Genomic DNA, 26,542 nt, shown 5'->3' with positions numbered 1-26,542 from the left:
GTTGGATGAGCTCATTAAGCCTTGAACTTCATAGACAGGGGTGTCCAGTCATGAGATATAAAGGGATTTAAGGTGGTCAATTACAAGTTGTGCTTCCCTTTGACTCTCCTCTGAAGAGTGACAGCATGGGATCCTCAAAGCAACTCTCCAAAGATCTGAAAACAAAGATTGTTCAGTCTCATGGTTTAGGGGAAGGCTACAAAAAGCCATCTCAGAGGTTTAAACTGTCAGTTTCAACTGTAAGGAATGGAATCAGGAAATGGAAGGCCACAGGCACAGTTGCTGTTAAACCCAGCAGGTCTGGCAGGCCAAGAAAAATACAGGAGCGCCATATGAGTAGGATTGTGAGAATGGTTACAGACAACCCACAGATCACCTCCAAAGACCTGCAAGAACATCTTGCTGCAGATGGTGTATCTGTATATCGTTCTACAATTCAGCGCAATTTGCACAAAGAACATCTGTATGGCAGGGTGATGAGAAAGAAGCCCTTTCTGCACTCACACCACAAACAGAGTCGCTTGTTGTATGCCAATGTTCATTTAGACAAGCCAGATTCATTTTGGAACAAAGTGTTTTGGACTGATGAGACAAAAATGGAGTTATTTAGTCAGAACAAAAAGCGCTTTGCATGGTGGAAGAAGAACACCGCATTCCAAGAAAAACACCTGCTACCTACTGTCAAATTTGGTGGAGGTTACATCATGCTGTGTGGCTATTTCAGGGACTGGGGCCCTTGTTAAAGTCGAGGGTCGGATGAATTCAACCCAATATCAACAAATTCTTCAGGATAATGTTCAAGTATCAGTCACAAAGTCGAAGTGACGCAGGGATTGGATATTCCAGCAAGACAATGACCCAAAACGCAGTTTGAAATCTACACAGGCATTCATGCAGAGGGAGAAGTACAATGTTCTGGAATGTCCGTCACAGTCCCCTGACTTGAATATCATCAAAAATCTAATTGATGATTTGAAGCAGGCTGTCCATGCTCGGCAGCCATCAAATTGAACTGAACTGGAGAGATTTTGTATGAAGAATGGTCAGAAATACCTCCATCCAGAATCCAGACACTCATCAAAGGCTATAGGAGGCGTCTAGAGGCTGTTATATAAAAGAGGCTCAACTAAGTATTGATGTCATATCTCTGTTGGGGTGCCCAAATTTATGCACCTGTCTAATTTTGTTATGATACATATTGCATATTTTCTTTTAATCCAATAAATTTAATGTCACTGCTGAAATACTACTGTTCCCATAAGGCATGTCATATATTAAAAGGAAGTTGCTACTTTGAAAGCTCAGCCAATGATGAACAAAAATCCAAAGAATTAAGAGGGGTTCCCAAACATTTTCATATGACTGTATATATATATGTGTGTATGTGTGTGTGTGATTGTGATTTGCATGTATTTCAGAATGGGGGGGGGGATGAAGTTGTAATTTAAGCACTGTCTGTTTTTGTGAGACGGGTGTGCCTTTTAATCCGAATGTCAAGTGTACTTCAAACTGGACAGACAGTAGCAGATGTCCTGTGTCCCTGTAGGTAAGTCTGCCGTAAGTTTGAGAGTGATCAATTGACATTCTCATCTTTTTTCTGTCTTTTTACATTTTCCTTGAACATTCAGACCAAAGTGTTTCAGCACTTTATTGTCTAGTCAGTTTTTCTGCACTCAGGGAGAAGAATACATCAAGTCACTGTGGCCTTGTGACAGGAGTAAGGGAGGGAGAATCTGTAGCCCATGCAGTGTCTGGCAGTGTAGCAGGAGCCTGCGAATAGAGTCGTAAATTTTACATCTTCAGCACAGGAGCCAAATAACTAGGTGATAAGAGAAGAAAATTGTGTTTCTGTAACCTGCAGCTCCTGGCACTTAAATAATTAAACCATTTCAGTGAATTGTAGCCGTTGGCAAAGATGACGATCAGTGGACCTGCATGTTACAAACTGATAAAGGATGTGTTACTGTCAGTTTACTAGTATCAAGATTTTATTTTTATATACAGTATAAAATTTATTAATTAACTTATATTATATAATACACTTAACCAAATAGAAAAAGAAAGGAGACTGCAGGCACTGCTTCTGTTATAATAGGAGTTCCCTCCCACGAACACTTTTATAATATAGTGTGCTTCAGAAAGGTATCAATTTTCATGTAAATATATAGCATTCCTGGCCATCTCTTCTCACTGCTCAGTGTCTCTTTCTTGTTTATCCACTGCTCATCTGCCAGAAGCTCTTCATGATTTCTTGCCTCCTTTCAGTTTGGCCATGGACTGACAGTGTGGCCATTTGTTTCTTCCTTGTATATCACGCGCCCCATGTCTAACTTCAGCTAATGTCTACCACTGTCTTGTCGCTCATCAGTCACTCTTACTGATTTTGCTTGTATCTCCACCCATTAAGGATGCCAGCTCCTTCAGAAGATTGATCACTGTCAAAAGTAGTCATTTGTACGTCCAACAGTATTTAGCACAGATTTCCTTCTTTGGGTTCTTTATGTTACTGGCTAAAAATGTATCCATCTGTTCTGCTGTTATCTAATTCACTTCAGGGTTTTATTTAGGGTCCACAAAACCAGAGGTTGTCTGAGCAACATCAGTTGAAAGGCAAGACTCAGTCCTGAATGGGAGGTCATTCCATCTGTAAGCCCACTTCCTCGTTTTTGGATGAGGGAGGAAAACACACAAGAAGCAAGGAGAACTGTCTTTCACTTAGCTGAGATTCGAAGCCAGGTCTCTGTAACGTCATGCAGACCACTGTGCACCCCAACCTTTGTTGATGCATAATGCTGTGCTGTGTGTTTTTTTTATTTTCCTCTCTATTATAAAAGGAAATCCTGGGACGAGATTTTCTTGGAGATAATTTCAGGTCCGGTGAGACGAGACTTTTTGCTAAGAGATTTTGCCAAGTCCTGCCCTCCTCTCAAACATTTACAACTGCGCCCACGTCCGCTCACCTCTCATTCGTGTGAATGCTATTGTCAGACACGGTTCCTGCGCTCTCAGTTCCAAGCGGGGCTGGAAATAAAAGACAAAAGAGTAGAAGACAAAGTAGAACGTTGTAAAGAGGTTCAAAAATGTTGGCACGATACACATGCAGAGCAGGTTAGAGAGTATGAAAGTACTAAAATTTGAAAGTCTCAAAAAAGTTATAGTAAAGATCGCATTAGTGCAAAACAGGAGGAGGAGTATAGGGACCTAATCACTGACTTTGTTAAATGGTGCGACTCAAACCACCTACACCTGAACACCAGCAAAACCAAGGAGCTGGTGGTGGATTTTAGGAGGCCCAGACCCCTCATGGACCCCGTGATCATCAGAGGTGACTGTGTGCAGATGGTGGAGACCTATAAATACCTGGGAGTGCAGCTGGATGATAAATTAGACTGGACTACCAATACTGATGCTCTGTGTAAGAAAGGACAGAGCCGGTTGTACTTCCTTAGAAGGCTGGCGTCCTTCAACATCTGCAATAAGATGCTGCAGATGTTCTATCAGACGATTGTGGCGAGCGCCCTCTTCTACGCGGTGGTGTGCTGGGGAGGCAGCATTAGGAAGAAAGACGCCTCACGCCTGGACAAACTGGTGAGGAAGGCAGGTTCTATTGTTAGCATGGAGCTGGACAGTTTGACATCTGTGGCCGAGCGAAGGGCGCTGAGCAGACTCCTGTCAATCATGGAAAATCCACTGCATCCACTAAACAGGATCATCTCCAGACAGAAGAGCAGCTTCAGCGACAGACTGCTGTCACCGTCCTGCTCCACTGACAGACTGAGGAGATTGTTCCTCCCCCAAACTATGCAACTCTTTAATTCCACCCAAGGGGGGTAAATGTTAACATTATACAAAGTTATTGTCTGTTTTTACCTGCATTACTATCAATCTTTAATATTGTTTTTTGTATCAGTATGCTGCTGCTGGAGTATGTGAATTTCCCCTTGGGATTAATAAAGTATCTATCTATCTATCTATCTATCTATCTATCTATCTATCTATCTATCTATCTCTAACAAACAGACATTATTACTCAGTGAAATAACAGAACAGCGAAAAGACATTGAATATATGGACATACTGTAAGTGATATGACTGAAGTATGTAGATATTGTTCAGCTTTAAACTTTTAAGTCAGAGACTTGTAGATCGTTTAATTCGTGTTGCCATCAGGGAGAAGTAGTGTTTCTTTCCAATGAAGAGGCGTATCCACGAGAATTAAAAGATTTGTTATTGGTTGAAAGTGAAATCCACATACACATGCAGCAGAGTGCAGGCCGGGGGGTTGGCGAGCGAAGCAAGCAGGGGGTGATGCCCCCTGGTTTTTAAAATAATAGTTGTAAAATCAGCTCCTGCCTTTTGTTTGACTCTTTTTTTAATTTGGATCGGCTAATTTTTTTGTCCTTAGCTGCTGGTTTTTGTTCTTACCAGTTCGTTAGTCATTGGACCATCTGCTGACTTTAATTGAAATCCTGGTTTAGTGTAACATATTACTGTATTTCCTTGTTTCATTCTTTATGGCATAAACGTTTTATCAGTGTTTATTTGACTTTTCTAAGGAATTTAACAAAGCTGTGTGTTTTACTAATGGGTAAAATTTGCTTAGTTGTAAAAATTCAATTTACTTACGTCTTTAAAATTTCAGTTAATAAAGCGGGCGGCTTGTTCATGGTTGAGAATAGAAATCACTTAACAGCTAATGTTTAGAGTATATTGTCATTTGTAAAGGAAATGCTTTAGAAGCAATTAAGGAAGCCAATTATTAACAATAATATGAATTATTAAAATGAAAAGAAAACTCAGAGCATTAAGCAAATTCTTTAAAGCCTTAAATAGCATGATGTTTATTCGTCCATTTCAAATTCTTCCTTATCCCAGTCAGGGTGCAACAGCAGTTGGCCTTATAGAAATTTTTTACAAACGTGTGTCACACAATTGTCACTGTAGTTACTGTTGGTGTGTCACAGATCCAGAGCCCTGGGTTTGAGCCGCCACCTGGTGGTTGTCTGCTTGACATTACTACATCCATCCATCCATTGTCCAACCCGCTGTATGTTCTAAACTAGTCTTAATGGGCTTTCCTCTGGGTACCCCTCTTTTCCGGCACTTTCTCTAAGGATGCTCTTGTTAGGTTAACTGGTGACTGTAAATTGACCTCAGTGTTAGTTGGTATTAGTGTGTGTGTCCTGCAACTGACTGGTATCCTTTCCGGAGTTATTTCCCTAATTACAATACAATACAATACAATACAATTTATTTTTGTATAGCCCTAAATCACACAAGAAGTGCCACAATGGGCTTTAACAGGCCCTGCCTCTTGACAGCCCCCCAGCTTTGACTCTCTAAAAAGACAAGGAAACACTCCCAAAAAAATGGAAGAAACCTTGGGAAAGGCAGTTCAAAGAGAGACCCCTTTCCAGGTAGGTTGGGCATGCAGTGGGTGTCAAAGAGAAGGGCGGGGGTCAATACAATACACAGTTCAGGACACAAATAATCCTCAATACAATATAACAGTAAAATAAAAATATGACAAGTACAGAGCAGAATTCAACAGTCAATGATATCACATAATGTCATTTGGATTTGTTCAGAGTCTTGGAGATCTCGGCCATCTTGCTGCCTGTACAATTGTGCTCAGTGTTGTTGAATTGGGCTCTTTACCGTTGCATAACACATGAATTGGATTAAATGAATTTAAGAATGTACAATCATGGGAAAAAGAAAGTGCACCCTCCTTCAGTTCTGTGATTTGAGGGCCATCTTTTACAAACGTGATGTCGCGTATCATTGTGATACTGATGATACACAGCTGTACCCCAAAGTTAGTTCTGACATCACTTCTTCTGTGATTTGAGGATATTAAATATTGGATGGCACAAAATTTCTTGCAATTAAACGAAAATAAAAACACAAGTCATTATTTTTGGTCCAACCACATCTGCAGTTGAGACCTTTGTCAGCAGTGATTCAAAATGATGTCACAAACCGAGGTATCATCTTTGAGCCATCACTAAGTTTTGAAAAACAAATCTCCATTGTAATGAATTCCAGTTTTTACCAACTGAGGCAAATTTCTAAACTAAAATCCTTTCTATCACAGAAGGACTTGGAAAATGTTTATTACATCTCGCCTAGATTACTGTAATTCCTCATATGTGGGTCTGCCAAAATCTGCTCTGTCATGCCTTCAGCTGGTTCAGAACGATGTTTGATTGGGTCGAGAAAAAAGGATCACATCTCCCACATTTTAGCTCCCCTCTCCACTGGCTACTGCTGGGGTGTCACATTGATTTTAAAATCTTGTTGTTAGTTTTTAAAGCCTTGCATGGTCTCGCTGGCTCCAAAATCCATCAGTGACCTCCTTCACCCCAATGTGGCGCCAAGAGCACTGAGGTCATCTGGACAACTTCTCCTTGTAGTTCCAAGATCTCAGCTGAAGTTGAGGGGAGACAGAGCTTTCTTAGTTATTCTTCCTAGGCTTTGGAATGACTTGCCGGGTATTTTCCATACGTCGCTTAAATCATCCGAGATCAGATGCCTCATCTTGGATGAGTTAATGCCGGTGAAACTCATCCGGGATAAGACGGTTGTTCAAACGCAGCCGTGTAGTAGATTAGTCGAGCTGGATCTAATCATACGAGATGAATGCGCGCGCCCACACTGACTGAAAAGCCCATATATATTGAGTCTAGAAAACATGATCAGCAAGTCTTTGATAGGCTGCAACAAAATGACGAAAGAACGGGAGCATTTTTTCACACAAGCGGTGCTGGACCTTTTACTCGAAGAATATGAAGAATTTCAAGATTTAATATGCACAATGGGTAACACTGCAATAGCAGCCCAGACCAGAAAAGACGGCTGGCAAAAAGTGGCCGACAAATTAAAAGCTAAGTAGTGTGCATTGTACTTACTGAATGCAGCATTTCATTTCCTATGTGTCAGATTAATTATTATTTAATATGTCATAATTCCAGATCACACGTGAGCACAAGGAGAACATGGGAACAGGTTAAAGTGAAGTACAAGAATATACTTCAAACTGGTAAAATATTGGTATATAACTAAAGAATTGTTGACATAATCATATATAATATAAAAAACATTAATTTTAAAGCGAATAAGAAGAAGGCAGAGAAGCAAAAAAAAGGTGGAGGTCCACGTGATCCTGACCTAACCCCTGCAGAAGAGTTGGCTCACCAGCAAAATGCCCATCGCCCTGTTTCTGAGGGCATTCCAGGGCAAAGCTCCTCCTCAGAACCAGTGGCAGGATGCAGTGGTCACTTATTTTCAGGTAAAGGATGGTCATTGCATATATTTGTCCTCGATGTGTGCCATAGGTATGTTCCATATAGCCCTCTTTTTTTTTGGGGGTCAGTTGCAGGGAATGTCATATCCCTAGAACTTGTGTCTGACCAACGAGATATTGACAAAGGTCAAATATTTGATGAAGACACTGTGTCTGATTATTTGGATCTGTGTACAATCCAGTGCCCCAATCACATTTGGAAATCCTGGGTAATGAGAATGTTAGGCTGATTGTGAGATTCTTTATGGAACTGTGGGTGTTTTTGCCTGTGTATTACCTACCTGCAATGCCATGAAACGCCTCCTTTATTGTCTGCACACGCAGGTGTCCAGGAAACACTATGAAAACCCGAAGGAAATATTTCAGAGCCAAACAGACTTTACGAATTGCCTGGCAAACTGCACTTTTAGTTAGATTTTCCGCATCGCCTACAGTATATAAAAAAAGTGCTGGTTGCCAAAAACCTCAAAGCAATGCCTACTGTCTGTGTGGTTGTGAGAGCCCGACTTCGCCGAGTTTGACTTCGAATATAAGGTGCTAATAAATCTTTGAGGTACAATATTCCCCCTCGGCTAAAGCTGTATCTTTCGAAAAGAATTTCCTCCGGGAGCAATAAAGGATCTTGCTGATCGCGCAAAACCCTTTCTATATGAAATTCTTTTCTTATAATTTGCGCACCAATATCAATTGGTCTCTCATTCATGGACGGTGAAGCCATGACTGGATGACTTCCATGCACGGACACTGATTAAGTGTGTGAGCTAATCCTGCTCCGAGCGGTCTGAGGATTAGGATGTGCTGCTAGAGTTTCAAGCAAGAGTTTCGAAAAACCGACAGATCCAGGATCAGGCCAAATCGTCAACAATTACATCCGGCTAAACAAGTAATCCACGTACGAAAAATACCCCCAGGTCATCTATCAAAGTTTTTAAAATTATCTTAAGGCCTACTTGTTTTCTTCTGCCTTTCACTGTGTATAATGGGATTGTGGTGGATGTTATAATTGGCTGTTTTATTAATCTGCTTTTGCATGATTGTTTGTATTGTGTTTATTTGAATGCTTCTTTGTACATCACTTTGGCGCAACCTCTGTTGTTTTAAATGTGCTTTTATAAATCTCAATTGTGTGGTTATCGCTAACATCTATACAAATAAAACAGACTTCAATATGTTATTGTTGTTTTTTCCAAAAAGAGAGAAAACTTTCAGAAACTTGTGCGGGGGGACAAAGTTATTAACATATACAACCACCTATACTGTGGAAGCAAAAACTTGAACTAAACGTTCTAGAAAGTTGATTCAGTTCATCTGGACGTAGTTCTTTTCCAGGGAGATACGTTACATCACTCATCCAAGTGACTTCCTCAGTCTCAGTTGACTGCAGGTTTCTCCAACCTTATAAACAGTACCTTTGCATAAGGACCAAAATTAGCAGCATTGACTAACAATGGGCCGTGTGATCAATGATATGCAAATTGTCCATTGATCAATTGCCATGCATACCATTCACAGAGAGTTGGGGAATGGCTACAATCACAGCATTGTAAGATGGTGAAAGACGTACCCTTAGGTCCCCTCCTCGGTTCAGAGATGGTCGTTCCTTTATCACGTAAATGGCCTCCTTGACTCCTTGCTCAAACCAGCATTCCTCCCTGTCCAGGATGTGCACATCTTCATCACTGAAAGAGTGACCACTGTCCTGTAGGTGTACATAGACTGCGGAGTCCTGGCCTAACGTGATAGCTCTTCTGTGTTGTGCTATCCACTTCGCCAGTGGTTGTTTGGTTTCCCTGATGTGTAATTCACGGCAATCCTCTTGGCACTTAACTGCATAAACTATAATACTCTGTCTGGGCCGGGACACCCGGTCCTTGGGGTGGACCAATTTTTGCCATAGCGTGTTTTGGGGTTTGAAAGCCACTGAGACCTGGTGTTTTGAAAAAATCCATCTCAGCTGTTCCGATACTCCCGGCACATAAGGGATCACCAAAGGTTTTCGCTTAGGCAGCGGTTGTCCTTCCTCTCTCCTGGATTGCTTAGAGTATTCTTTAGATGTGTTCCCTGCTTTGACAAAAGTCCAGCTGGGATAACCACATTTTCACAGGGCCTTTTTGATGTGATGTTCTTCTGCTTCTCTGGCTGCTGTGTCTGTGGGTATGGTGTTTGCTCTGTGTTGTAGAGTTCAGATGACACCTATTTTGTGCTCTAGTGGATGGTGAGAGTCAAACCTTAAATACTGATCCGTATGCGTTGGTTTACGGTACACATCAACTTTCAAATGTCCCCCATTGCTGATGGAAATTTCACAGTCTAAGAAAGCAAGCCTATCGCGTTTCATATCCTCCCTGGTAAACTGGATGTGTTTGTCCACTGAGTTGATGTGGTCAATGAATTGTGGTACCTCCTGAGATTTGATTTTCACCCAGGTGTCGTCCACGTACCTGAACCAATGACTCGGTGGTGTTCCAGGATGCCCTCTTTTCTACTTCTTCCATATACAGATTGGCCACAATAGGTGAAACTGGGGAACCCATGGCGCACCCATGTTTCTGCCTGTAGTACTGGCCCTTGTATATGAAATATGTAGATTGAAGATATCGTTCCAAGAGTAGACACACTTGGTCGGTGCTGAGAGTGGTCCTTGAACTAAACGTATTCTGTAGGAGTTTATCAGTGTCTCGTGTCATTTTGTGAAATTTTGTTCTTTACATAATCGCTTCAGTTCATTGACATTTGAGGGCATCCATTTATGCACAGCTCTCTTAAGACCCCAGCACAGATTCTCAGTGGGAGTGAGGTCTGGACTTTGACCTGGCCATTCCAGCACTTTGATTTTTTAATTTCTTTTTTAGCCATTCACATGTTGATTTGCTGGGTATGCTTAGGGTCATTGTCCTTTTACATGTTCCAATTGCATCCCAGCTTCAGCAACCAGATAAATGGCCTCACCTGCAGTTTAGGCCTGGCAGTACCAGCTCTTTCAGACTGTTATCTGACTCCAACTCCATCTGCTGTGACTTGTTAATATGGCACACAGATCTCCTTCTGACTCAATGAAATGCATACAGTGTTTTATGACCGCATAAGAATTAGGAAGGGCCGTCATGGTGGCGCAGTGGTAGCGCTGCTGCCTCGCAGTTAGGAGACCTGGGTTCACTTCCCGGGTCCTCCCTGTAAGGAGTTTGCATGTTCTCCCCGTGTCTGCGTGGGTTTCCTCTCACAGTCCAAAGACATACAGGTTAGGTGGATTGGCGATTCTAAATTGTCCCTAGTGTGTGCTTGGTGTGTTGGTGTGTGTGTGCCCTGCAGTGGGCTGGCACCCTGCCCAAGGTTTGTTTCCTCCCTTGCGCCCTGAGATTGGCTCCTGTGACCCTGTGTTAGGATATAGCGGGTCTGATAATGGATGGATGGAAGAATTAGGAATGTTTTGAAATGACGTCAGGTTTTTGGTTTTTTTTTTGTCCATTGCCTCCTGACTCAGTGGTATGAAAAAACCCACCAATGATCTGCCATTGTATGTGTTTTGATGTCTAGTGTGGACACCAGGGGGCACTCAGCTCCCCTAACACCCAACACAAGCAGGCTCAAACTCCGGTATAAAAGGCAAAGAGTCTTTTATTGTGGGAAACTCTTTCCCAAGCGTTACCCACCACAGCTAAAAGTACAAGTATCCACAAGCACAATACAGCAAAACTCTTTTGTTCCTTCTTTCTGTTTCACTGGTCACTGTCTCCTCCATTCTTTCTCCATTTTATCTAATTGTATCTTTTATCTAATCCCTGGGTTGTCTACTGGTGTTCCATGATCAGCCAGCACTTCTGAGGTAGGCGGAAGCCCCATGTAGTAGGGCAACACCCGAGGAACCCAACAGGGCTGAGTCGAAGAACGCCATGTTCCATGATGCCCTACCAGAATCCAAGGTGGTTGGGTCTGGAGACTGCCATTTAGCGCTCCAGGGGAGATAATGCTCTGTACAGCCCAAGGGCATCCTGGCCAGGTAAGGAAACGTGCCATCCCTCACATTAGTTATGCAAAAAGTTGAGATTTTGCCCCTCTCCCATTTTTGACCTTCTAGACCAGGGGTGTTGTTCTCCAGTCCTGGTGGGCCGCAGTTGCTGCAGGTTTTCATTCTAACCATCTTCTTAATTAGTGACCAGTTTTTGTTGTTAATTCGTTTCTTTTGCCTTAGTTTTTATTAACTTGACTCAGGCTTTTTAATTGTTTCTTTTTTCCTTAATTTACAGCCTAACAATAATGAGACACAAAATGAGCCAAAACAACTGGTGTCCATCACACAATATCTGAAAATAAAGAAAGGTGAAGGTCTCGGTAAGGTTGATCTCTCAGGTCACCAAAACATCCTGACGGTGTTCTTAGAAAAAACAAAATCAACAGTTTTGGAAATGTCTGCTGTAGCAAAATGAGAGCAACAGCAACCTGTGGAATTAAATAATGGACTTAATTAGCAGTAAGAATTAGCTTCCCATTAAGGAATTGGTTGGAATTTGAAGCCCCAGTTTAGCTGGTCACCTGTCAGCTCATTCCATGTCTCATTTCTGTTTAATGATGAAAAGAATAAATTCAGAGCACAGGACTATTAAACTGAAGGGAAAAGGAGTTAATTAGCAGTGAAAACTGGTCACTGATTAGGAAAAGGGTTACAATGAACACCTGCAGCCACTGCGGCCCACCAGGCCCAGAGTTTGACACCCGTGCTCTAGACTCAAAAACACTTTCTTATTTAGGCCATTTGTGGACCATATTAAGAAATTGGTGTCTGTAGCAAAAAAGATCAAAAGGACTTGAAGTTGTGCCTGCCACCTCACCTGACCCCAGGGGTTGGGAAACGAGGGGTCAAAGTTACTCCTTTTCTTAGAACTTCAAAAAAAATGGGAATCGGAAATACCAGCGTGTGGCGTGTCGATTTATGTGATTTTAAGTTGGCTAATTATGAATATTATCATTTTTGTTATTTGATTCTTTACCGGTGGTCCTAGCCATCTAAGAGCCAGAAGGTTACAAATAATAAATTTCAAACAGAAGCGTGTGGGGGTGTTGTTTTAGACCATTTTACAGCTTCTGATTCAAAAATGTGATTTTATTTTCGATCCTTTACTGGGGATCTTCAGTGGACCTCAATCAGGTGGTGGAAAAATGACAAACTTCTATGGCAATTGAGAATATTTACACTTAATTATGTTTGCTTCAATTTAAATGTTTAAATGTTTCAAATATTTCATACAATTATTTGTTAGGTACTTGTACCTCATGAAGTAAATAGTTGCCTTTCTTATGAACAGCCTGAATTAGGGCAGCTTACGTTAATTCAGACTTTTTTTCTTTTCATTAAAAAGTATGTATTGTCTTTCACGATGAATCACAAATGTGGGGTAGTGGTGCTGATGGTTATGGGGGGTTTGTGGAGACAGACAGATGAGAGGCCGAGCTCTGCGGTGGTCAGTTGTGTGGCAGACTGTGCGTGTTGTGCCAGCTATGAAGATCACTAATTACAGGATAACCAAAATAAACTGCTCAAAAAATTAAAGGAACACTTTGAAAACACATCAGATCTCAATGGGAAACAAATTCCTGCTGGATATCTCTAGTGATATGGACTGATCTGGTGATGTGTTAGGATTGAAAGGATGGAAATGAAAATCATCAACCTACAGAGGGCGGAATTCAAAGACACCCCGAAAATCAAAGGGAAAAAACGATGCGGCAGGCAGGCGAGTCCATTTGGCCGAAATGTCATTGCAGCAACTCCAAATCGTACTCAGTAGTTTGTATGCTCCCCATGTGCTTGTATGCATGCCTGACAACGTCCTAATGTGACGATGGATGGTGTCCTGGGGGATCTCCTCCCAGATCTGGACCAGGGCATCACTGAGCTCCTGGACAGTCTGAGGCGTCGGATGGACCAAAACATAATGTCCCACCCAGAGGTGTTCTATTGGATTGAGGTCAGGCGAGTGAGTGTGGGGGGGAGCAGTCAATGGTATCAATTCCTTCATCCTCCAGGAACTGCCTGCATACTCTCACCACATGAGGTCGGGCATTGTCGTGCACCAGGAGCAACCGAGGAGCCACTGCACCAGCATACGGTCTGACAATGGGTCCAAGAATTTTGTGCTGATACCTAATGGTAGTCAAGGTGCCATTGTCTAGCCTGTAGAGGTCTGTGTGTCCCTCCATGGATATGCCTCGCCAGAACATCACTGACCCACCACCAAACCGGTCATGCTGAATGATGTTACAGGCAACATAACATTCTCCATGGCTTCTCCAGACCCTTTCACGTCTGTCACGTGTGCTCGGGGTGAATCTGCTCTCATCGGTGAAAAGCGCAGGGCACCAGTGGTGGACCTGCCAATTCTGGTATTCTATGGCAAATGCCAATCGAGCTCCACGATGCCGGGCAGTGAGCACAGGGCCCACTAGAAGATGTCAGACCCTCAGGCCACCCTCATGAAGTCTGTTTCTGAAAGTTCAGTTATAGACATTCACACCAGTGGCCTGCCTGCTGGAGGTTATTTTGTAGGCTCTGGCAGTGCTCATCCTGTTCCTCGTTGCCCAAAGGAGCAGATACCAATGGGTCATGCTGGTGAGTTAAGGACCTTCTTTGGCCCTGTCCAGCTCTCCTAGAGTAACTGCCTGTCTACTGGAATCTCCTCCATGCCCTTGAGACTGTGCTGGGAGACACAGCAAACCTTCTGGGAATGCCACGTATTGATGTGCCATCCTGGAGAAGTTGGACTACCTGTGCCATCTCTGTAGGGTCCAGATATTGCCTCATGCTACCAGTAGTGACACTGACCATAGCCAAATGGAAAACGAGTGAAAAAACAGATGAGGAGGGAAAAATGTCAGTGGCCTCCCTCCACCTGTTAAACCATTTCTGTTTTGGGGGTCTTCTCGTTGCCCCTCTAGTGTCCCTCTTGTTAATTCCATGAACACCAAAGCAGCTGAAACTGATTAACAAGCCCCTCTGCTACTTAACTGACCAGAACAATAGCTCAGAAGTGTCACTGACTTGATGCTATACTCTCATTACAAGGTGTTCCTTTCATTTTTTTAAGCAGTATATATAGACTTCAAAATAGATAAACTTTTATGTTCAATTTAGCCATTCAGACACTAAAATTAGATTACAAGTTGCCATCTTGAACACTTTCTTGCCTCATACTTGTTAAGGAAATCCTCGGGTGCTGTACTCTCGTAGCCTCTCATCAGGAGCCTACAGCTTGGACTGCAGTATAACTGAAAATGACAGTAAGTTGATAGCGATGGGATTTGTGTGGAAGGGGACAGTTGGGTTAGTGTGGTGTAGTTCAGCTTGTAGTGTTTGGGCATGTAAGCTAGACACTTCATTGCTTAATCACCGCCCTCAATCTACTGGGCACAGAAGTGGGGCTCAATCTATTATGTACGTTAGAGGTAGACATGTCAGTTGTGGTTTGTTCACGGCTGCTGCTGTTTAGGGAATGGAGAGATTCTGACTTGTGTCCACACACCAAGCTTGCTGGCAATCAGCTATCCCACTCTCCTTCAACTAGGATAATAGAGCTAATCAGTACAGACCTCAGTATGTGCGTCTCAGGAACTGCAGGTCTGACATTGTGGTCAGCAACACAGGAGCGCCACAGGGGACTGTACTTTCTCCGGTCCTGTTCAGCCTATATACATCGGACTTCCAATACAACTCGGAGTCCTGCCACGTGCAAAAGTTCGCTGACGACACTGCTATCGTGGGCTGCATCAGGAGTGGGCAGGAGGAGGAGTATAGGAACTTAATCAAGGACTTTGTTAAATGGTGCGACTCAAACCACCTACACCTGAACACCAGCAAAACCAATGAGCTGGTGGTGGATTTTAGGACGCCCAGACCCCTCATAGACCCCGTGATCATCAGAGGTGACTGTGTGCAGAGGGTGCAGACCTATAAATACCTGGGAGTGCAGCTGGATGATAAACTGGACTGGACTGCCAATACTGATGTTCTGTGCAAGAGAGGACAGAGCTGACTATACTTCCTTAGAAGGCTGGCATCCTTCAACATCTGCAATAAGATGCTGCAGATGTTCTATCAGACGGTTGTGGCGAGTGCCCTCTTCTATGTGGTGGTGTGCTGGGGAAGCAGCATTAAGAAGAAGGACGCCTCAAGCCTGGACAAACTGGTGAGGAAGGCAGGCTCTATTGTTGGCATGGAGCTGGACAGTTTGACATCAGTGGTGGAGTGACGGGCACTGAGCAGACTCCTGTCAATCATGGAGAATCCACTGCATCCACTAAACAGTGTCATCTCTAGACAGAGGAGCAGCTTCAGCGATAGACTGCTGTCACCATCCTGCTCCACTGACAGACTAAGGATATCGTTCATCCCCCACACTATGCGACTCTTCATTTCCACCTGGTGGGGGTAAACATTAACATTATACAAAGTTATTGTCTGTTATACCTGCATTGTTATCACTCTTTAACTCTTTGAGGGCTGAATATTTATTCCAAAAAACTCAGTTTTCTGAAAACCACACAAAGCAATGGTTTCATACATAAATCAACATAAAACTTTGCTGCTGTTGACGCAAGTTCGGCATTTCTGGCAGCAGTGGCTGCACAGGGGAGCCTCGATGGCCAGCTACCAGGCTGTCTTCGCAAGTGGACATTGTGACCCAATATGGTTTGTTCCTCTTGTCATCATAAATTGTGGTCATCCCAGGTGAATGCTGCTGTAGGAGTATCAGCTACATGAACGTGTTCAGCTGGGGACTGATCAGCCAATGCTAGTACCTCACTTTCATTTTTGATCTCCATCTCCAGATCACTTGCATCAAATTCCAAGTCTGACAAGTCAGGAGTCTGGTTCAGCAGCAATATGTAAAACATCCATGGAGCTCTTCGCTACTCATGCACGCACAGGAAATCTAGCTTAAACTAGCAAAGCTACTTAACTTTTCTTCTAGCAAAGAGAGTCGAACCAAAACGTAAGGGCGAGTTTTGTCGCAGTTTACCATCCTTTACACTTGAATTTCGACAAAAGTCGACATCAGCCCTGAAAGAGTTCATTTAATATTGTTTATTTATCAGTATGCTGCTGTTGGTGTATGTGAATTTCCCAATGGAATTAATAAAGTATCTATCTATCTATCTATCTATCTATCTATCTATCTATCTATCTATCTATCTATCTATCTATCTATCTATCTATCTATCTATCTATCTATCTATCTATCTATCTATCTAATGGGAAAAGTTACCTGTTAACAGGCAAATAGCCAAACAAATGCATTGAACATGCCAGTCCTCCATCAATCCATTTTCTAACCCGCTGAATCCTAACTACAGGGTCACGGGGGTCTGCTGGAGCCAATCCCAGCCAACACAGGGCACAAGGCAGGAAACAATCCTGGGCAGGGTGCCAACCCACCGCAGCATGCCAGTCCTGCACAGTATTATTATTTCATAATGTAAAAAACAAAAAAAAGCTGTTGCTCAAAAGTGCCACCCGAGGCGATCGTCTCTTCTTCTCACCTCACGCGTTGGCCTCCTCCTGAACAATGAATAGATAGCACCTGTCATGTGGAGTCTAGCTGTAAAAGTACCAAGGTGAACACTTTGGTAGCGACATGGTGTCTACACAGCAGGGTGTGCAGGAGCTGAATGAGGGAAAAAAAAGGGAATTTGTGTCAGCTAATAATGTTAAATGGGTACTGGCCCTATAAAAACCTGCTTGAAACATCCCTAAAAGAATTTAAAAAAATAAATAAAGTTGAACTGAAATTATAAATCTGCTGTAGGCCACAAGTCATTTGAATGATGTCTCTGAAAAAGAAGCTCTACAATATGAGAATGAAAACAAGTCCTACAATTTAGAAACAAGTTCCATTACTTTCCATTGGTTCCCAAATAGTGAATGGTGTGAGAAAATGTGCCTTTCTAAGCACCCCATTAGGAAACATTCCTTAGAGACCCACACAAAGCTGCTCCTCTTGTTGAAAAACCACCTTTGCAACTGTACTGCTCCATCTCTAGAATATTCCCTTTTCCACTTTCTCATAGCTGTACACATTTATTCCATCCCAATCGTACAACATCATACATGCTGAAGCGTAGGACACCACCAAATTCTGCCCCAACTTCTGAGCACTTACTGGATTTTGAACAAGAAAGTTCTAATGTTGAGGTGAAATTCAGAGTAAGACCATAAAACATTTTGTACGATAAAGCAAAGTCATAGAGCTAGTCGAATAGAAAGCCATCACCGGTTTTTGAAAATGTGGATGGTTTTATTGACATAAAAATTAATATCCCAGGGAGAAAAACAGATGAATAAATCATTTTCCATTCCAATAAGTTTTCGCTCTTTCTTCCACAACACAGGAAGGTGTATAGGACGTCATACTAAAACTACCCCAACAGGAAGCAAGAATTGGCTTCTGTTTAAGATAGCAAAGCAAGTGCAGCCCTCCAGGACTCAACCTGAGGACCCCTGAAGGTATGTATCATAAACACTGATTAATTATAAAGAACGATGGGTTCACTGGTATTCTTCATGGGGCTGGTTCTGGCCGTTTAATGGATGCTCCTTGGATTGCCCAGGTGACTCTTTTTGGGATTAAGCCTTTTCGTAAAAATCCTACAGTGCCATGCCATGCTGTTTCCTAACGGCTGGGTCACGGGGGGCTTAGGCGTATCCCAGCAAGCATAGGGCAGAAGGCAGGAACAACATCTGGGAAGGATGCTGGTCCATCACAGGGTGAACACACACACACACATGGGCCAATCCACCTGACATGTACGTCTTTGGACTGTGGTGGGAAACCCATGCAGACACGGGAAGAACATGCAAAATTCACACAGGGATAACCTGGGACATGAACCCTGGTCGTCTACTGTGAGGTAGCAGTGCTACTACTGCGCCACCATGCTGCCCTTTATAAGTCATTCAAAACGTATTAAATACACATTCTCTCTATTATAAAAAAAAATCTTGGAAGGAGACGATTTTCTCGGAGAGACACTTACACATCCTGTGAGACGAGACTTTGTGCTAATCGATTTAACTACGCCAGGGGCCGGAAATAAAAGACAAAGACTAGATGACAAAGTAGAATGTCGTAAAGAATTCAAAACACGTTGGCGCAATACACATGCAGAGCAGGGTAGAGATGATGGAAGTACGAAAATTTGAAAGTCTCAAACAAAGGATGGTGAAGATCACATTAGCGCAAACAAACGGAAATTATTACTCAGTGAAGTAACAGAACAGCGAAAAGAGATTGAATATATTGTTCGGATTTAAACTTTAAGTCAGAGACTTGTAAATCGTCTAATTCGTGTTGCCATCTGGGAAAAAAAAGTAGCGTTTCTTCTCAATGAAGAGGCCTATCCACGAGAATTAAAAGATTGGTTGTTTGGTGAAAGTGAAATTCACATACGCGTGCGACAGAGACGCAAATTTGCAAGCACAAAGCGCAGGTGGGGAAGGTGGGTTGGCAAGCGAAACGAGCAGGGGGCAAAGCCCCCGAGTTTAATTAAATAATAATTATGTTAATGAAGAGTGGTAACAAATAAGAGACTTCCAAAGCACTAAGCAGACTCTTCTGCCATTAAATCCACTTTTTGAGGCAGGTCAAGTTAAAGAACTGGGAGTTTCTGAGATTTCCAACTAGCAGCAGGAGTGGGCTGTCTAATTAGGGTCAGCGACTGGCACACGCTACGAAATCGGTAGGAACCAAAAAACAGCTGCCATCCGGGGTCCCCAAGACTCTGGCGTGTAAACCAATTATTAGTAAAGTCTTAAAAAACACGAGCTGAAAGAAGACATTTAATTAAATGTGGGGGTCGATTCGCCCCAGAAACTGGCTGAACTGAAAATCATTTGCCACATGAGGTCTGCCAGGAGCACATTTGAGATGCGGCGTGTTTTCCGTGAATGGCCTTGAATTGCATGCTAGCAAGCCTGAGCTCGCATGGCCCCCTCTGCCTCTCCTCATGCCAGCTGGGCTTTGATTAATTGCGTTGATTTATTTCTAAGGCAGATAACGGAGTGCTGCGAGGAGGGGCAGGGTGGGCTCTGTTTGCGGGGAACAACAAAGGAACACAAAGGACTTGGCAGTTTAGTGGAAACTGAAACCCCTGCAGCTTCCTGAGGTTCAAATGTTTGGATCAAAAGAATGGATACTTGGGTTTTGATCAAACATCCCAAGAAATACCTGGTTCTGCAATTTGTTATGTCTGCCCTGAGGAGGTCTAACACAGGTGACATCCAAACTGGGTGCCATTAGGCTCAGGTGTGTGTGGATGTGCCAGCCTGACAAATAAGCACTCATGCTGACATTTGTCTCAAATTCATTGTGTGCTTTTGCCGAACTTTGCACCGCACCCTTTGTGACATGCAGATAAAGATAAGCCTCAGCAGTGGGGGTCTTGTGCATTGTGCTGCTTTCTCTTCTTTCCTTTTGTCTGGCAGTGACTGCGTGACTTTAGCATGTTGAGTTGCATGAGCGTATGATGGCACTGCTTAGACCTGAGCTCTGTTTCAGCCTCTCCTTATTATTATTCTAGTTTCCTCTTAATGAAGACTTTTTTGTTCTTTATTCTTTATTTCGACTTATACAATTTCTTATTTTTGGAATTTATTAGTTTTCGCATACCCCTTGGGGTCAGAGCGCAGGGTCAGCCATTGTACAGCGCCCCTGGAGCAATTACAGGTTAAGGTTCTTGCTCAAGGGCCCAGCAGAGTAGGATCTCTTTTTGGCAGTGACGGGGATTCGAACCGGCAACCTTCTGGATACCAGCACAGATCCTTAGCCTCAGAGCCACCACTCCGCCCCCCAACAACTTTCATGTTGTTCTTGTGTGGCACCCTACTCGGTAGACCCTGAATTTCCAGTAGAGAGTTCAATGGAGTACTAATTGAAAAGAAGCCATCCTGGAGGTGCTCTGCCAGCTTGATGTGAAATAGATTTAGCTTTTTACCACGGACTGTTTATATTAAATCTGATACGATAATCTGATATATTAAACATGATATTGTTTATTTTGACTTTCAGAAAGCATTTGATAAGGTGCCACATGAGAGGCTGGGCATCAAACTGAAAGAAGTGGGAGTTCAGGGTGATGTTTTTAGATGGGTACAGAGGGTGATGGTGTGAGAAATCTCATCAGAACTGGACGATGTTAAGAGAGGTGGCCAGCAGGGGGCAGTGATGGGGCCACTGCTATTTTTAATGTATATAAATGATTTAGGTAGGAATACAAGTCACAAGCTGGTTAAGTTTGCAGATGATACCAAGATAGGTAGATTAGCAGATAATTTGGAATCTGTTATATCATTACAGAAGGACTTGGATAGCACACAGGCTTGGGCAGATTTGTGGAAGATGAAATTTAATGTCAGTAAATGTAAAGAATTACACATAGGAAGTAAAAATGTGAGGTCTGAATACACAATGGGAGGTCTGAAAGTCGAAAGTCCACATCATGAGAAGGAGTCATAGTGGACTCTAAACTATTGACTTCCAGACAGTGTTCAGAAGCCATTAAGAAGGCAAACAGAATGTCAGGTTATATAGCGCCTTGATGTGTGGAGTACAAGTCACAGGAGGTGATGCTGAAGCTTTAGAACACACTGGTGAGGCCTCATCTGGAGTACTGGGTGCAGTTTTGGTCTCCAGGCTACAAAAAGGACATAACAGCACTAGAAATGGTCCAGAGAAGAGCGACTGGGCTGATTGAGGGGCTACAGGGGATGAGTTATGAGGAAAGATGAAAAGAGCTGAGCCTTTACAGTTTAAACAAAAGAAGATTAAGAGCTGACATGAGTGATGTGTTTAAAATTATGAAGTGACTTAGTGGAGTGGATCGAGACTGTTATTTTAAAATGAGCTCTTCAAGAACATGGGGACACAGTTGGAAACTTGTTAAGGGTAAATTTCATACAAACATTAGGAAGTTTTTCTTCACATAAAGAATGATAGACACTTGGAATAAGTGACCAAGTAGTGTGGGAGACTTTAGGGACTTTTAAAGCTCGACAATGTTTTTTTGGAAGAAATAACTGGATAGGACTGGCGAGGTTTGTTGAGCTGAATGGCCTGTTCTTGTCTAGAGTGTTCTAATGTTCTAAATCTGAATTATTTTGCTCCAACAAACCAGACTGAACCTAATTTACAGGACTTTAATGACAGGCATCACAAGCATCCTTGTGTATTGTACTAGTAATTTATGCATTTCTTTTCTAATTATTTTATAACCTGGGAATGGGAAATAAGAATAGATGCCAGAGAACCTGTTTTAATTAATTTATAACCTGGGAACGGATGGATGCCATAAAACTAAGAATTTACAAATTAGAATACAGCTTGAGAAAGGAAGGAGTGCGGAGAAATGTAAAAGATGAAACACTTTGTTCAGAGTCATTTGTCATCATCAAATATGTGCAATGTCACATGTTCCGAAATCACACATGTTCATTTTAACATAAATATGGCTCGCCAAGGGATCAAAATATATGAAAAAACAATGACAGGAGGGTCACATAAGAGATCAAGAGATATGTGACCATCTGATTTGGATGTCAGAAAGTGTAACTATGAACAACGCTGAAGAATATGGCAGACCAACTGCAAGTTCACACGTCAATATAAGCCGTTCACAAACACCTGCATAGCATTCCCACATCTACTTCCCTGACAGAGAAACAGGGACAGTCTCGTTCCTTTTCAATCAGCCCTCATGCTTCTTTTATCATTTTATATTCAGTGCATCCTGGATTTTCCTTGTTTTTTTTCCATTATTCATAATCCACATTTCTTTTCTTTGTTTCTAAAATGTCTTCTCTTTTAATTCTTGCTTGCAGCACTTTCTGCTATCATTTGTGATACATTGTGCTCCCTTTCTTAGTCTTCTGTATAGTTTCCTGCATTTTTACAGAATACAGTGCATCCTGAAAGTATTCACAGCGCATCACTTTTTCCACATTTTGTTATGTTACAGCCTTATTCCAAAATGGATTAAATTCATTTTTTTCCTTAGAATTCTACACACAACACCCCATAATGACAACGTGAAAAAAGTTTACTTGAGGTTTTTGCAAATTTATTAAAAATAAAAAAACTGAGAAAGCACATATACATAAGTATTCACAGCCTTTGCCGTGAACTTCGAAATTGAGCTCAGGTGCATCCTGTTTCCCCTGATCATCCTTGAGATGTTTCTGCAGCTTCATTGGAGTCCACCTGTGGTAAATTCAGTTGACTGGACATGGTTTGGAAAGGCACACACCTGTCTATATAAGCTCCCACAGTTGACAGTTCATGTCAGAGCACAAACCAAGCATGAAGTCAAAGGAATTGTCTGTAGACCTCCGAGACAGGATTGTCTCGAGGCACAAATCTGGGGAAGGTTACAGAAAAATTTCTGCTGCTTTGAAGGTCCCAATGAGCACAGTGGCCTCCATCATCTGTAAGTGGTAGAAGTTCGAAACCACCAGGACTCTTCCTAGAGCTGGCTGGCCATCTAAACTGAGCTATTGGGGAAGAAGGGCTTTAGTCAGGGAAGTGACCAAGAACCTGATGGTTACTCTGTCAGAGCTCCAGAGGTCCTCTGTGGAGAGAGGAGAACCTTCCAGAAGGACAACCATCTCTGCAGCAATCCACCAATCAGGCCTGTATGGTAGAGTGGCCAGACGGAAGCCACTCCTTAGAAAAAGGCACATGGCAGCCCGCCTGGAGAAAATTCTCTGGTCTGATGAGACAAAGATTGAACTCTTTGGTGTTAATGCCAGGCGTCACGTTTGGAGGAAACCAGGCACCATCCCTACAGTGAAGCATGGTGGTGGCAGCATCATGCTGTGGGGATGTTTTTCAGCGGCAGGGACTAGGAGACTAGTCAGGATAAAGGGAAGGATGACTGCAGCAATGTACAGAGACATCCTGGATGAAAACCTGCTCCAGAGCGATCTTGACTTCAGACTGGGGCGACGGTTCATCTTTCAGCAGGACAACGACCCTAAGCACACAGCCAAGATATCAAAGGTGTGGCTTCAGGACAACTCTGTGAATGTCCTTGAGTGGCCCAGCCAGAGCCCAGACTTGAATCCGATTGAACATCTCTGGAGAAATCTTAAAATGGCTGTGTACCAACGCTTCCCATCCAACCTGATGGAGCTTGAGAGGTGCTGCAAAGAGGAATGGGCGAAACTGGCCAAGGATAGGTCTGCCAAGCTTGTGGCATCATATTCAAAAAGACTTGAGGCTGTAATTGCTGCCAAAGGTGCATCGACAAAGTATTGAGCACTTATGTACATGGGATTTCTCAGTTTTTTTCATTTTTAATAAATTTGCAAAAACCTCAAGTAAACTTTTTTCATGTTGTCATTTTGGGATGTTGTGTGCAGAATTCTGAGGAAAAAATGAATTTAATCCATTTTGGAATAAGGCTGTAACATAACAAAATGTGGAAAGAGTGATGTGCAGTGAATACTTTCTGGATGCACTGTATTTTGATTATTTATAATACTTGTCATATATGGGCGCCTCACTATCCAAATTCTATTAAGGTGTATAATGTCACCCCAGGATGAGAGAGGATGCAGTTACTAACCTTCTTATCTCATTTTGTCTCTGCTGCGCTCAGACTTTATCCACTGAGAGTAATTAAACTCCACCCCCATCATCCAGAGGCCCAGCCCATGTGGGCTGGGACACTGAAAAACTGAGACACGCCCAGAAAAAGGACATCTCACTTCAAGGAAAAGCCTCCACTTGATGAAACTCCCTGAGACTGACCCGCTCAGACGAGCTCCTTTACCTAGCGAGCCTAGTTGGCTAAGAAGGCATTTATGAACCCTGATTTCTGTTGCACCATCGAGTGCGGACATGTGTTCAGTTTTGTCGGACTATTGCATTTAAAGGGGTGGCCCGTTTGACACCCAAGCTTTTCTTTGGGACTGCAATCATCCTTCTGTTTATCACATACTTCAGTTTTTTCTTCCATTTTGTAATACGTTGCTTACCTTTTACTTTCTTTTTTATAATACTTCATACTTCTTTCTTTTTGTTTTTGTAATGCTTCATGCATTTTCTTTTTTCTATCATTTTTTTGAGAAACTTGTGATGATCAATATATTTCCTACTCCAATATCTTTATCTTATTTCTCCATCGATGTGGCATCACAGATGGTATTTAACATTGTGATTAATGCCATTATGAGGAAAGCCTTCAATGACAAGTGAGGGGTCCAGTATCACATCAACAGCTTTATCACTGACCTCATGTCCGCCAATGACAGCGCCATCTTTGCTGTGACTGACACTGAGGCCACTGCCATCCTTTACAATATCACCCATACTACTCAGTCAAGATCAATGTGGAGAAGACAACCTGGAGCTCTATGGCCAGTGCCCATCTCAGTGGCATTCTGGTTAAACAGGTTAAAAAATGTAAGTACCTTGGATCACTGGTCCAGGAGCGATAAGTGGCATGCATCCCCGAAATCACCAGCCAGACTGGCCAAACCACTGTGGCCTTTGCATTCCTCAAATGCTGCTTGTGGTGAAAGAAAACATATGCATCAAGACTAAAGTCCACCTCTTCAAAACATTGATCTTCCCTATTTTGCTCTGTGGATCAGAGACTTGGATGATGCTTCAATCTGACATTAATAAACTTGAAGTTTTTCAAATGCAGTGCTTACGTCAACTTCTGGGTATCTCGACCACACTATCCAAATTCAATGCGAGCAGCAGCCCACAATCAAAGAAGAAACTCACAGACTCAGACTGTGGTTTTTCTTACACGTATGCAGGATGGCTGACAGCAGGCTTCCACACAGGCTACTCACAGTGGAAAGTGCAGAACGCAGCACCGAAAAACACCTGGAGCAAACAAATCTGAGCTGACCTCAAAAATTGACAAATCATCATCAGTGAAGCTAAGGACGTCACACTCGACTGACAGGAGTGAAAAAAATCCGGGACCTAGCGGCACCCATAGCAGCATACTGGCTCTGAGGTCACCCGCATCCGGCTGATTGATAGAGACCAAAGAAGAAAAAGATTTCTCCATTGTTCATACTGCAGTCGGCCATTGTTCATAGTCGCCGAACTTCGTCTCTTTGTTCCTGAGATCTGTCCTCCCTTTGTCTTGTCTGTATTGTCATTTTTAATACATCATCGTCCTTTTTAGTGATATCTAATATTTGTTTTCTTCTTTCTATTATTATTTGCGCTGTTTCTTTTTCCCTTCTGTTTTATCATTTCTTTTACTGTAACACTGTATACTTTTGTTCTTTATCATCATTCCTAATATTCCGCACTCCATATCTTTTTCTCACCTTTCCTTTGTTCCTGATGTTCATCCTTCCTTCTTTTTTCTGGTATTTTGTATTTTTTTAATACAGCACACTTATTTTTTTTCTCCTCTCTTTTTTATATTCCATTTCTTTTCCTCTCCTTCCATCTACCATAATACTTCAATTCCATTGTAAGCCATTGTTTTTTTCCTTTGTTTCACACTCATTTCTCTTCTCTTTGTTCACAGTACTCCCTACTCCCTTTTGTTATTTTCATTATTTATTTTATTATTTCCAAACTCCATGTCTATACTTTCTGTTTTTTTTCCCTTCTTTTTTCTATTGCAGAATTGGAGGGAATAGGAAGAGAGTAGACAGCATTAGAAATTAAAGTAGGAATGTGAGAAATGAATTGGGGAAAAAATGCTAACAACAAAAGAGACTTGGAAACAAAAGAAGACATTGGGTGAAAAGGTTTAAAAAAATCAGAAATTTGAGGCCACTTAGGAGATTATAAAATAGAAGGATGGGTAGAAATATGACGGAGCGTATTGGCGAGATTAGCATGTTATGGAAAGGCGAAAGGGAAGATTATGGAAATTTATAACTGCTGATCAAACGAGGAAATGTTAAAACTGTTGTCACCATAGAAAAAGAAGAGACATGTCAACCATTACTAGTGTGCTATAGCAGTGTCTGTAATGACAATCGTGATGGCCAGTAATGAGCAGTAATGGTGTCGGAGCCCCCCAGTATGTCCTGTGGTTTGGCTCCTGTACTCAAAAAGTGAAAAGACAACAGGAAAGCTTAGCCTGAATAATTGTCCGCCTTCACTTAAATGGCACGTATTTTGATCTGCTCTTTCAGCCCGTCTCAGCGCCAGTCCATTGACTTCTGGTTATCGCTTTAGTTGCCTTATCTTTTTTTACACTAAATCA

At 42.4% G+C, this 26,542-nt stretch overlaps 1 protein-coding gene across 1 annotated transcript in view; it reads left to right on the top strand.

Annotated features, from left to right (window-relative positions):
• Nucleotides 1-26,542, top strand: part of LOC114656856 (40S ribosomal protein S25) — a 1,002,297-nt gene that overhangs the window by 428,157 nt on the left and 547,598 nt on the right. The window lies entirely within an intron of this gene.

Source organism: Erpetoichthys calabaricus, chromosome 9 (genome assembly GCF_900747795.2).
Source record: "Erpetoichthys calabaricus chromosome 9, fErpCal1.3, whole genome shotgun sequence".
NCBI lineage: Eukaryota > Metazoa > Chordata > Cladistia > Polypteriformes > Polypteridae > Erpetoichthys > Erpetoichthys calabaricus.
Note: the sequence above shows the minus strand (reverse complement) of the source record. Positions and strands in the feature narration are given on the sequence as shown.